Below are 11,207 nucleotides of genomic sequence, written 5' to 3' on the forward strand. Positions count from 1 at the left end.
ATCTATTCGAACATAGAAGTTCTGTGTCTGAATCTTAAGAGGTGGTAGCTCAACATGTCGTTGTGAAATAGCCAAGAGAATAAAATGTGCTGTTCTCTACGTGATTCTTTTTCCAATATCATGATATATAATAACTAATATTTTCCATTATGATGAGTGTGGAACCAATGCGTAAATCTAGGTCATTTCAAATGACTTGACTCTGTTATATCAGTACTATTATGCACTTTTAATCTGCAGGCGATATGTGCAGTAAAAAAAAAACAGTTCAGAGACCAACTGAATCCTTAGATTTAAAGCCATACATTTACATTTTAATAATCTACTCTAAGCATTTTTCATTCTAGATTGTGAAATATAAAATAACGCAATGCAGCTAATTTCTCAAACTCTTTTGGAAATTTAGCAGCTCACAAATTGGTTTCCTTTGATCTCAGGAGAGACGTAATCACAAAATGATCATGATGATGATTGTAATGGGTGAAAAACAAAAAGCATCAGTAGGTAGGAGGGGATGTGATGTCGTTAAGCTTGTGTTTGGAGATTGTCTTCATTCCTCATCTTATTAAACTGCAACAGTCAAAACAACTATGGTGCAAGGCTATACAACAAGTGTCAACATTGATTGTGGGAGTGTGAGGGGAATTTCATTATAAACCAATTTAATACTGCCTCCTCTGAAAGGAGGATTTTTATTTTGCCTTTCCCTAATTAGAAATACATGGCAGTAATCAAGAGCAGTTATCTCACTCCCACTGTGATTACCTTTTACAAGGCCAATATGACTTAATGTTCCAGGAATACAGTGATGTGAACTTATACACTTTTCATGTTTGTTTGCCAAGATACAAATGAAAAAAAATGACCAGTATCCAACATTAACATGAGAAAAAAATGTTTTTTTGTTAACTAATGTTCCAGCCCAATTAATTTGGCCACATTTGTCATATCTGAAATATTTCAATGTGGTTGATGCCACCTTTTCCATTACCTTTTGGTTTTATTCCATTTCAACACCACTTATCCTGGTCAGGGTGGTGAGACATTTTGTTTTAAGTCTTAAATCAAATAAATCATGCATTAGTCAAGTTTCCGCTAGACAGGAACATTGGTAATCTAAAACATTGAGAGACAGACTCTGTACATGCTGTACAGATCCAAGTCTGTGGGAAATGTAGATAGGACAATATATTTTCCAGACCGTTTTTCTGAACATGGCACCATTTCTCCTCCTACTCAATTCAAATAGCCACTTAATTTTAACATCTTACAGCTTCTTCTTGATTAAGAAATCACAAATTGCATGCAGAATAACACACGCACAGAAAATCCAACACCAATTTGAAATTAGTTTGGTGGTTTACTATTAATCTGTATCAGTGTAAATAAAAATAATAATAAATTGCATTAGTAGCAGGACAAAGCATTAGCCTATAACTGATGTTTGAATTATCCTTTTGCATTCAAAGGACCTGTTTGCAAATATTTGTTCAAGGAAAACTTAACATGTGGTAACAGATTCAAGGAGGTCTTGGTACTGCTAAGAGAGCGCAAATGGTCATGTTGGAATAATGTATGATTAGCGTTAGAGCCTAGTGGCAACCTCAGAAAAAAGGGTGAAGCTTGAGTGAGTTTTACAAATGGCCTTGCCTCTACATGTCTAATTACTTTGACACTGTGATATATAATGCAAGAGTGGTCGCATGAAATCTTAAATGAGCAGGGCTGTGGCGTGTTTTATTTATTAATTTTTTTAAACCATTGAGCCAGGTTTAAGTTGGTAATCGTGGAAGATATTGTGAACTGGTTCAATTCATGTTTTCACATTATTATCTATTTATATATAAATCAATAGAAAATACAACATGACATCTAGAGACTTTTGTCTTCTTGATGGTATGTGGGAAAAGTCAATAGGAGAAACAGTTGCTCCCAAATTTGGATTTGGTCTTATAAAAACATTATTTTAAATATATTTGGAGGATTTATAATGATGGTAAAAAATGTTTTGAATGTCATTTGATTCTCAAACAAGTTTGACAGTGTAATGACATCCTTTACTAACATTGAATGTTGATGAAACTATCCACTATATACTACTTTGATAAATGAAATCCATTTATATCATTAAGCCAGTTGATTTTGGATGTAGAATGTATTCAGGAATGTAAAAACAATCTTATTGAATTATATAAATACAGTAAACATACTTGACCAATGCTAGATTGCCATCATATGAAATTCTCTTTTGAGATCCCTAAATATTTATATTCAATATTTAGATGAATAGAAATCCTGAAAAGCTGCAAGATGGGTAGGTGGTATGTACTATTTATAGGGTTGACCTAAACACCCCCCCCCCCCCTCCACACACACACACGTACACTAAAATATTGTTCGTTTGCCTTCCCGTCTCCTCCAGAGCTCGTCGACAGACGGTGGTTTATTGAACGGAGGTCTAGGTTGGGAACATATTCCATCATTTCAAAATGAAACAAGTCTCATTTTTCTCTTTCCGTCTCTTGTCGCCCTTCTCTCTCTTTTTCAGCCACACTCAGTCTCTATTTGTTTGTTCATATGTTTTCAATGACTTTGTTCTTTTTGTTTCCGCCTATACATACCTGGCTTACCTTCCTCAATTTTATTCATTCCCCATGTATTCATTCACCCGTAGGAAAAGAAGATGACCCACTGTCTCCTAATTACCTTAGCACTCTTCTATTCTTCTGCCATTATTCTATTAAAATCTTCAATATAATCACCAGGGTGGAAATTGGATCTAATAGCTTGGAGTATAATTACTACTACTGCTCCAAGTTTACTGAAATTTTCAGACTATAAACACTAATTTTAAGAGAACTAGGACACCATGTTTTGGATCATTTGTCAACCAGAAAATTTATCCAGAAGACATCTTGTTGTACCTCCAGACTAATGACCTTATGGTTTGTAGGTCATGGCATCAGATAAAACTTCCCTGAAGGTTCTATTTTAGTTTTGTGCTCCATCATTTTGTTAGAATTTGCCCAAATATCAAACAAACACATTTTACACCTGTTACTCCCCGTCTTAATAAGTACATACCAACTAAACCAATGTATGTTGTTTGTCATTTAAAGTGATTTTATTGTTGCTGTTTTTAGCAAGTGATTTCAAATGAAAATACATACGTACAGTACATAACTGTAAGACTGAGTTGAGCGCTGTTGACTGTCAAATTATAAGCGTGTTGTTAGTCTTAAGGGATTAAGTGATTATACGAGAAAATCATGAGATTTCAGTTAGGCAAACACTTATTTTTTTAGAAATGGCACGGGTCACGTGAAGGCCACATTCCTCTCTTATTGTTATGTTCTTCTCAAAGAAAGCCGTGCAGCTCTAATACATGCAGAATCTAGGTAACGTAATACGAGGACGAGCAGGGGCGCCCCTGAGGAATATGTCATCAGGGTGGCAGCATATGTTGTTACAAAACATTTCAGCATTAATGGTGCCATCACAGATGTGCAAGTTACATACAATGCCATAGGCACTTACACCTACTCCCCATACCATTACAGATGCTCATTTTTCCAACTTCACACTGGTAACAATCTGGATGGTGCTTTTCCTCTTTAGCCCAGAGGGCAGCACCTCACGAAACAATGTGAACTCATCAAAAGACAACTATTTGTTTTCTTACTTCTCCTACTGAAACCTAGCTAATATACAGTTGGAATCAGGAGTTTAGACACACTGCAAAATAAGAAACATGTTTTGCCTTCTGATGGCCTGGCATTTGACAACAGAAAACAGTTTGAGATGTAACAATGTCATCAAAGTATACAATATCTGTGCTGACAAATGTTGTTAGTTTGCTTTGAAATCCTTAAAATGGTATGTAACCATAGCAACCATCATGAGTAATCTCGTAGCAGAACTGAGGAAACAGGCATGACGCTATATATGTATGAAGGTTGGAAATCAGCGGCAAGAGAGGAGAATTGGAGTTGGAGAAGATAATCACACGCCAACACACTCACACCATACCAAAACACACAATCAAACAATTTCAACAAATATGAAATAGAATTTTAAAATGTGCAAATCCATGAATGTCCCTTGCGCTCATACCATTGATGTTTCGTGAGTATTAACTTCATGTGAGTTTTTTCAGTATTAAAAAAATAGTTTTTGCCAAAAATGGGGCAAGCAGAATTACTCATGTCTGAATAGAACTTTCATCCGGTCAATTATAGTTTTGTAGCTGTTATTTTCAGACCATGAAAAAGCAGACCACCAACTGCCCTCTATAATTGAAGGGACATGGTCTAGCACCTGTGCTTTGTGTCCTAAATGTCATTATGCCATATAACAGCTTACACTGTACACTTTCTGATTTTTCATTTCTCCTTAGTCCTTAATGCACAGACAAGCATCTCAAAGTAGGTCTCACAGCACAATATTATCTAGAAATTGACTTGCACTTAAAGATAAGTATAGAGGCAAGGCTAGCATTAAGCCTTTTTCTCCTAAACTTTGATGTCTCAAGAGTTTTAAGTTTGATTTCACAACAAAACAAAGGAAAAACCTGACTTTCAACATCATCATGTTCATATTTCTTTTTGTAGCATCACTTAGCATTTAGAATCCTCGTTCCTGATCAAAAAAAAATTAGATCCGAATGCAATCGGAAATTATTATTTTCATTCTATTTCCAACAGTTCATTCTTTGTTATTGTATGCGTGTTGTAAGGTGACATGGTTGTAATCTTAGTGCCAAAGACATAGTTTTAGTAATAGACCAATTTCTTATGGTGCACTATAACAAAATTAAAAGGTTTCTCCTATTACATCATAAATGGCCAATTCAGAATGCTCTTGCGTGTGCACTCTTAACAACAAATAGGATAACAGTAATGCTTAGACAGTGGCAATAAACTTTACTTTTGATTTTTTGTGAGACACTAGTCATTTATTTTATTTATTTTTGTCTTCTGTCTCTTGGTATTTATGTTTTCCCCCCATGTGTGTGTGTTTATCTTTTGTGTCTTGACTCCCTCACAGACAAAATGTCATATATCAAGGGCTATGTACCACGTAAATAATGTTCAATTATTGCAATGATTGAAGTTAAAAAAGAAGTTAAAAGATATTTTAAATCAATTAGAAATGGAGGAAAAGAACCAAAGCAGCAGAAAGAGTTTGAAGGCAGAGGAAGGTCATAAAAGAAAGCCTGGGGAAAAGAAGCAACTGCAGAATTTTAACTCTCTCGCACCATTATTCCTGCACCTTGACCTCTACTGGTCCTTCATGGAAATCTCAAAAGACCTAACAGACACTGCTCAAGGCTGTAGTAATTCACTTAGGCTCTGGGAGATGAAGTGGCAAAGTCAATGGTGAATTCATCTCAGTGTATTTTTATATTATTTGGAGTCACAGTGGAGTAGATGAAAAAAAACTTGTGTCCTCAGTTGACAAAGAAAAATTGACAGCATAGCATAGAATCCAAAGCGAGTTCTCTGGAAGCACTGTCAGACAAGCAGGGGTATAGTTAGGGGGTGGAAATGACAGCACTGCAACCCCCAATGTCCCTATCAGACCCCCTACGCTTTTAATCCATGACTGTGAAGCTCACGGAACTGCACTGTGAAGTTGAAACTTGCAGTATGTGTAAAACATTGAAAATGTTCTTGTTCATACAATGAGTGCTGCACCAATCATAAGTTTTACTAATTACCGACCGATCTCAATTTTTATGATACCGCACGCCAAATATTTCAATCAATCTTGTTTTATTCTAAAACATTCATCATTAGCTGCGAACCAAGAGTATATTTAAACTGCTCATGCAATATTTTGTTCCTTTCCAAACTAAAAAAAAAATACACCAACTTAATTTACCCAATATTGAAAGCAGCAGTGTTTTAGGTTACAAAAAGAAAATCACAAGGTTTGAGAAAATTAATACATTCATTTTCTGAAGATTTGTTATATCATATAAGATCTCTAACCCCCAAAATTTAGGTAGTCCAACTGTGTCGTTCCGTCCTTACTCTATCGTCTGACCCACTATACATTTCTTATTTCAAATCGTTGCAACATAAACACAACGAGTATGCAACTCATTTTCCATCGAGTCATATGCACTTTGCCTATCCTCCTGTTACAGCATCAGCTTTTAAGAACAGTGACCCACAACGATAAATTAACTATATTTTTGGGACAATTTTAATTGTTACGGATTTGTGTGAATCTAAATAGTTTGTTTTTGAATACTCCTTGACAATACTTGATCATTTACTGTGTAAAATCTCTAATAGTGGGACTTTAATGCTTGAACAGTTTGAACATGAGCCAAATGTGTCACCTGAGTAAATAGGTAATATCTGATTGAATTCTCCGTGACCAGTAGTTCGGAAAATGGATGTTTGAATTCTCTCACAAAGGAGAGAGAGTAATGAGGCCATCTAGTGCTCCCTAAAACAATTACCACAAGGTAACTAGTAAATGGAAAGTCAATTGAAATTGCACTCTACACAATATAGCAAATAGTGGCAGATGTTTTCATTGTAAATATTGTCATTGTGTTGGGCTTGGAAAGTAAGAAAATACCCTACCAGTGTGCATGCATGCTCATTTTTACTACCTTTAATGTCTGTGAATAAATAGCAGCGGACTAATGTGGATCTGAAGGAGTCGATCTCTAGTTGATCTCGCAAAAGCATAAGTGCCATTGTACAAAGAGAATCTATTAAATAATTAGCAGCTGTCAATAGCTACTAAACTCTCCATGACTTGAGTGTTAGTGTCAAAAGAGGGAATAGCATTGTTATTTTAGCAGCCCACATTGGCCATTGGGATGAGCATACTCAATGTTTTTTCCACTATGCTTCAGATTAAAATCTTTAACAACACCGAACAAAGCAGTGATTTGATTTTCTTTTTTTTAAGCCTTGTTTTGATACATTTGTTGCTCTTGCTTTGTCGGATATCAAAGCTGACTGGTGCGTTAACAGAGATACAATGAAAATGGTTGGAAAAGCCAATTTAAAAAAATACAATAACCAAGGGGAAAGCATTCTACACCTTCTAAAGCATTACTTCTGAATGTGTTTAATTTTAACACGCATAAAATAAACATGGGATGTCTAATGTTGGGATCTTCCTTGATCACGATTAAAAAAAATAATAATAATAATACATGCTAGCGGAATCCCATGACAATGTTCATTTAGCTGGTGTCAAATGCTGGCAAAGCACATAGTTAGGTAGACTAGAAAACCAGGCTTCTCACACAGCAGGTGTAAACAGAAAACATGTCAGTTGCCTTTCATTTACTACTTCACGCTGTGTGTGAGATAGTGGCTTCTGAGGCACTTTTGTTGGCAGTCATGAAGAAATGGTATGTTTCTAACTTACACTGTGTCTTCTCTTATCCTGCCACAATAATTCAATTTCTGGCACCATCACGGCAGTGAAGTTGCTCAAAGCTCATAACAAAAGCAATCCAGTTATTGCCACGTAATATTCTGACCAGCCGCCTTTTCTTATGTGATAAAAACAAATGAGTGCCGAATCCAAATAGAGATTGATGAACTTTATGCAACTCTGAAATATAATATTGTTATATAACCTGATAATGCAAGCCAAGCGTATGCACTAAAATCCAATAATTCTTAATAATGTTTGGTATTTTGGAGTCATTTGGCAATGCAATTAGATTTTTCAACAAAATGTTTTTAAAGTGCTTCATTTACAAGTTACTAAGATTCTAGATTCCAATAGGAACTAAGTGGTCAGGCAAAGGGAAGACGTGGAAAATGGTGGTAGTGAATCGCTCTTCAACTGTATATGCCACTTTAGGCTATAGATGATGAACGCTACCATTATTTTAGATGAGGGCATACAGAGGGAGAACACAAGTACATTAAGGAGAACACTTCTTGGGAAATTAGGCAGCTTGTGTTATTATTGGTTTGATCATTCATCCAGCCAGCCACATGTAAAAATGGATATGAACAGAATTGTACAGAACAGGCTGCCAGAAGACAGATGTGTGATGGTCTGCTGCTCCATTGATGCTCTTAAAATGACAATGAAAGGAAGTGTAGATGCCGATGTGGGAGTGTTTTGCTATCATGATAACCTCAGCGTACGCTCTTGTTAAGTATAATTGGAGTGAAGTGGACAGAGGAGGGTTGTAAAAAAGGTTACTACAATCTAATGTGTCATTTACATGAGGCTTAACAGTAAACCGGCTCTCACTGAGGTGAATGTTGAGGTTTCATATTCATAAAAAAATCCCTCAATTCGATCAGCATCATGTTAAAGAGCAGACAAGAATGGACAGCCCCCTACATCTGCATTAAGATGCAGCAGTGCTACAAACTCTCATACAAGAAAATATTTTTCTCATGACCCTTAGAGACTTGTATTTTAAGAAATTAATCTTCCCTTCCACACAACATACTTAATGGAAATGGGCTCAACTTGTGCAAAAAGGAAGTGCAGGGTAAAATAGTATTTTCATAAGAGCACACAATGGAACAACAGTAATAACAATCATGATATTAATAATCTTACAATTAGCATCAACCAAGAGAAGAAAAAAATATTGTGGTTTGCCAACCAATATTTGAAATGTTTACAAAATCAAATCTTGAGTATGACAACACATTACTGAGGAAAATACTGTCGCAGCTGAAGGAAAGAAAAGCTGTGTAGTGTAGTATATTTTATTTTGTGACAAATTGGGTTGTTGTCGACAATGCAGCGACCTTTTGTGAGATAATGTAAGGACCGCGCTCTGTTTGTGCTCAGCTTGCATGTGAACAATGTGCGAGGGAGGTCAGCATAAGATTTAAAAGCAAGATGTATGTAAAAATCAATTCTCTGTTTTATAGAGAGCCACTGGAGATCACTTAATTGGAGTTTAAATGGTTTAGTTAGTTAATAGTCAGTCTGCAGAATATTGAATGAGCTGCTGAGATAGCCCCATCATAAATAACATTTATTCTTTTGCCATTTGCAATCAGAAAAGAGGGCATTTATTTTTAGCCTCTCTTTAAAATTCCTTTTCCTGCCGTCTTTCTGATTCTTACTAATTGGAAAATTATGTTTTAATGCGTTTATTTTGCAATTTTGAAATGAAATCCATGAGTAGCCTGTTTGTAACATTCTTTTTGTATTAATTTGGTTTGATGGGAAAAATGATTTTTTTTAATTCGTAAAAGGATGATATGTTAATGAAACGGAATATGATCAATGATTAATTGTTGATGCTATTCAGAAAGAACGAAAACTAACAGAATATGTTCATCACCACACAGCTAATTAAGATTTCTGTGATTTTTGAAAATGTCTTTTTTTGGCATTGTAAAGAACACAATACATTTTTGTGGATGGAAAACGTTCTTGCAGAAAACAAGCTGGCAAATCAAATGCTGTCACTCACCAAGCTCATTACCCTCCCTGACAAAGCTGCAATTAGTTCCCTCAAGAAGTATATAATCAACTCCTGTCTCAGGATTGACTGACAGCCATCCAATTTACGCCATTACCAGCAATATATACTTGAATAGGTACACACATTTACTTCCATCTATTGGGTCATACTTGCATACATCAACAGCTCCCAATAGTGTAACAACTATATAAAAAATACCACAATTATATGGTTCTTTACAGTTTAACATATTCTTTAAAACCTACTCTTCAGGTGACTATTATAATAGTTCTTGTACATCGAACCAGAGCTGAACAAGCATTGGTGAAAAGATGTCATCGAGTGTCTGGGGGGCTTGCTTACTGAAGCATGGCTCCATCTGTGAGACAGCACCATTCATGACAACCCAACTCCATCTTCCAAATAAGGAGCAATCAACCCCTCTCTCAGTCCTGCCCGATTGCCTGTGGACACTCATCAAATTGTCAATGGCCTGTGTGGCTCCCACATGATTACAGGTATGACCTCTGTCATCTCTGTCCATTCCCACTGGTATTGGGCAGCTATCGACCTGTCAAATGCACGTCAGAGTGGTATGACTCAGCAGTCCTGTCGAGTTCAAAAACACCGAGTGGAGCGTCGATGAATACCAGTGTTTCCCAATCTCTTCTTGAGTCACGGCACCAAATATACATCGAAACGATTTACGGTAGCAACAATAAACCAAAAAATGTATAAAAAGGTATGAAACTGAAAGTAGAATACATCACCATTCAGTCACATATTAACTCGGGAAATATGCACCCTGTTTAATTGACCACAAAGTGGATGTATACTCATAGAAAGCCATGCCTTTTTATGTTCTACAAATGGCAACAGATCGATGCACAGGTTTTTATTTTCAGCCAACAAACGGAAAATGATTGGAATGTTAATACCATTAAAAGTCCTCCCTCCGCCCACACCATTTTAATTATAACAGGTCAAAAAGCCTCTTTGTCACAGTCCAAGTTTGAAGTCTTTGCGGTTAGTTGATTGATTGCAAATCAAGTGGGTGTGATTTTTAAATTGTTGTGATGTAAAAGAAAAAAAATGCATTTCATAATGCATACGAATAGTAATAGACAAAAAGATGTCTGCACACCTAATAAAAACTTTTCACCACCTGCCAACTTTGTAGGAGTTGAATGCTTGGCTCCAATTCATTTTTGGAGAAGTTCCAATGTATCTCAGAACAAGAATTCTGCCATGTTTGGGTACTTACTGTGGAGGGTTACTTCTGGAATGTAAGCATTCATACACTGTGAAATTACACCTCAGGGTTTAAGTGAGAAAAATAAACTGCTATCACCAAGCAGTACAAATACAGTCAGTTCACTGTGCATATATTGTGTTTTGCAACAATACTTAAGTATTTATAATAAACAATGTGGATTAAGCATAGATTGTCATCTACAATGTAGCAAGCAAAGCAAGATCTGTATAATATCCACTATCCTTTATTCTCACCAAAGGGATCTTTCTGGAGCTTGTATCCTTGATTGTAATGCTGTCGTTTTACAGTCCATTAATTTTACTTCAATATAACATAGTACTACTGTGTACCCTCAAAATCATATACAGGCTCAACATAAAAGATTATGGAAATCGTTTAAAAAGAAATCTGGAATATCACTTTTCAACTTTGATCAACTGTAAACACATCTGAGCATCAAATCATTTCAAGTGACATAGGTGAGAAGAAAAACTGAAGTGGCTGTCCAGGTATTTTCTCATCCAC

This window comes from Stigmatopora argus, chromosome 4, assembly GCF_051989625.1.
Source record: "Stigmatopora argus isolate UIUO_Sarg chromosome 4, RoL_Sarg_1.0, whole genome shotgun sequence".
Lineage (NCBI taxonomy): Eukaryota > Metazoa > Chordata > Actinopteri > Syngnathiformes > Syngnathidae > Stigmatopora > Stigmatopora argus.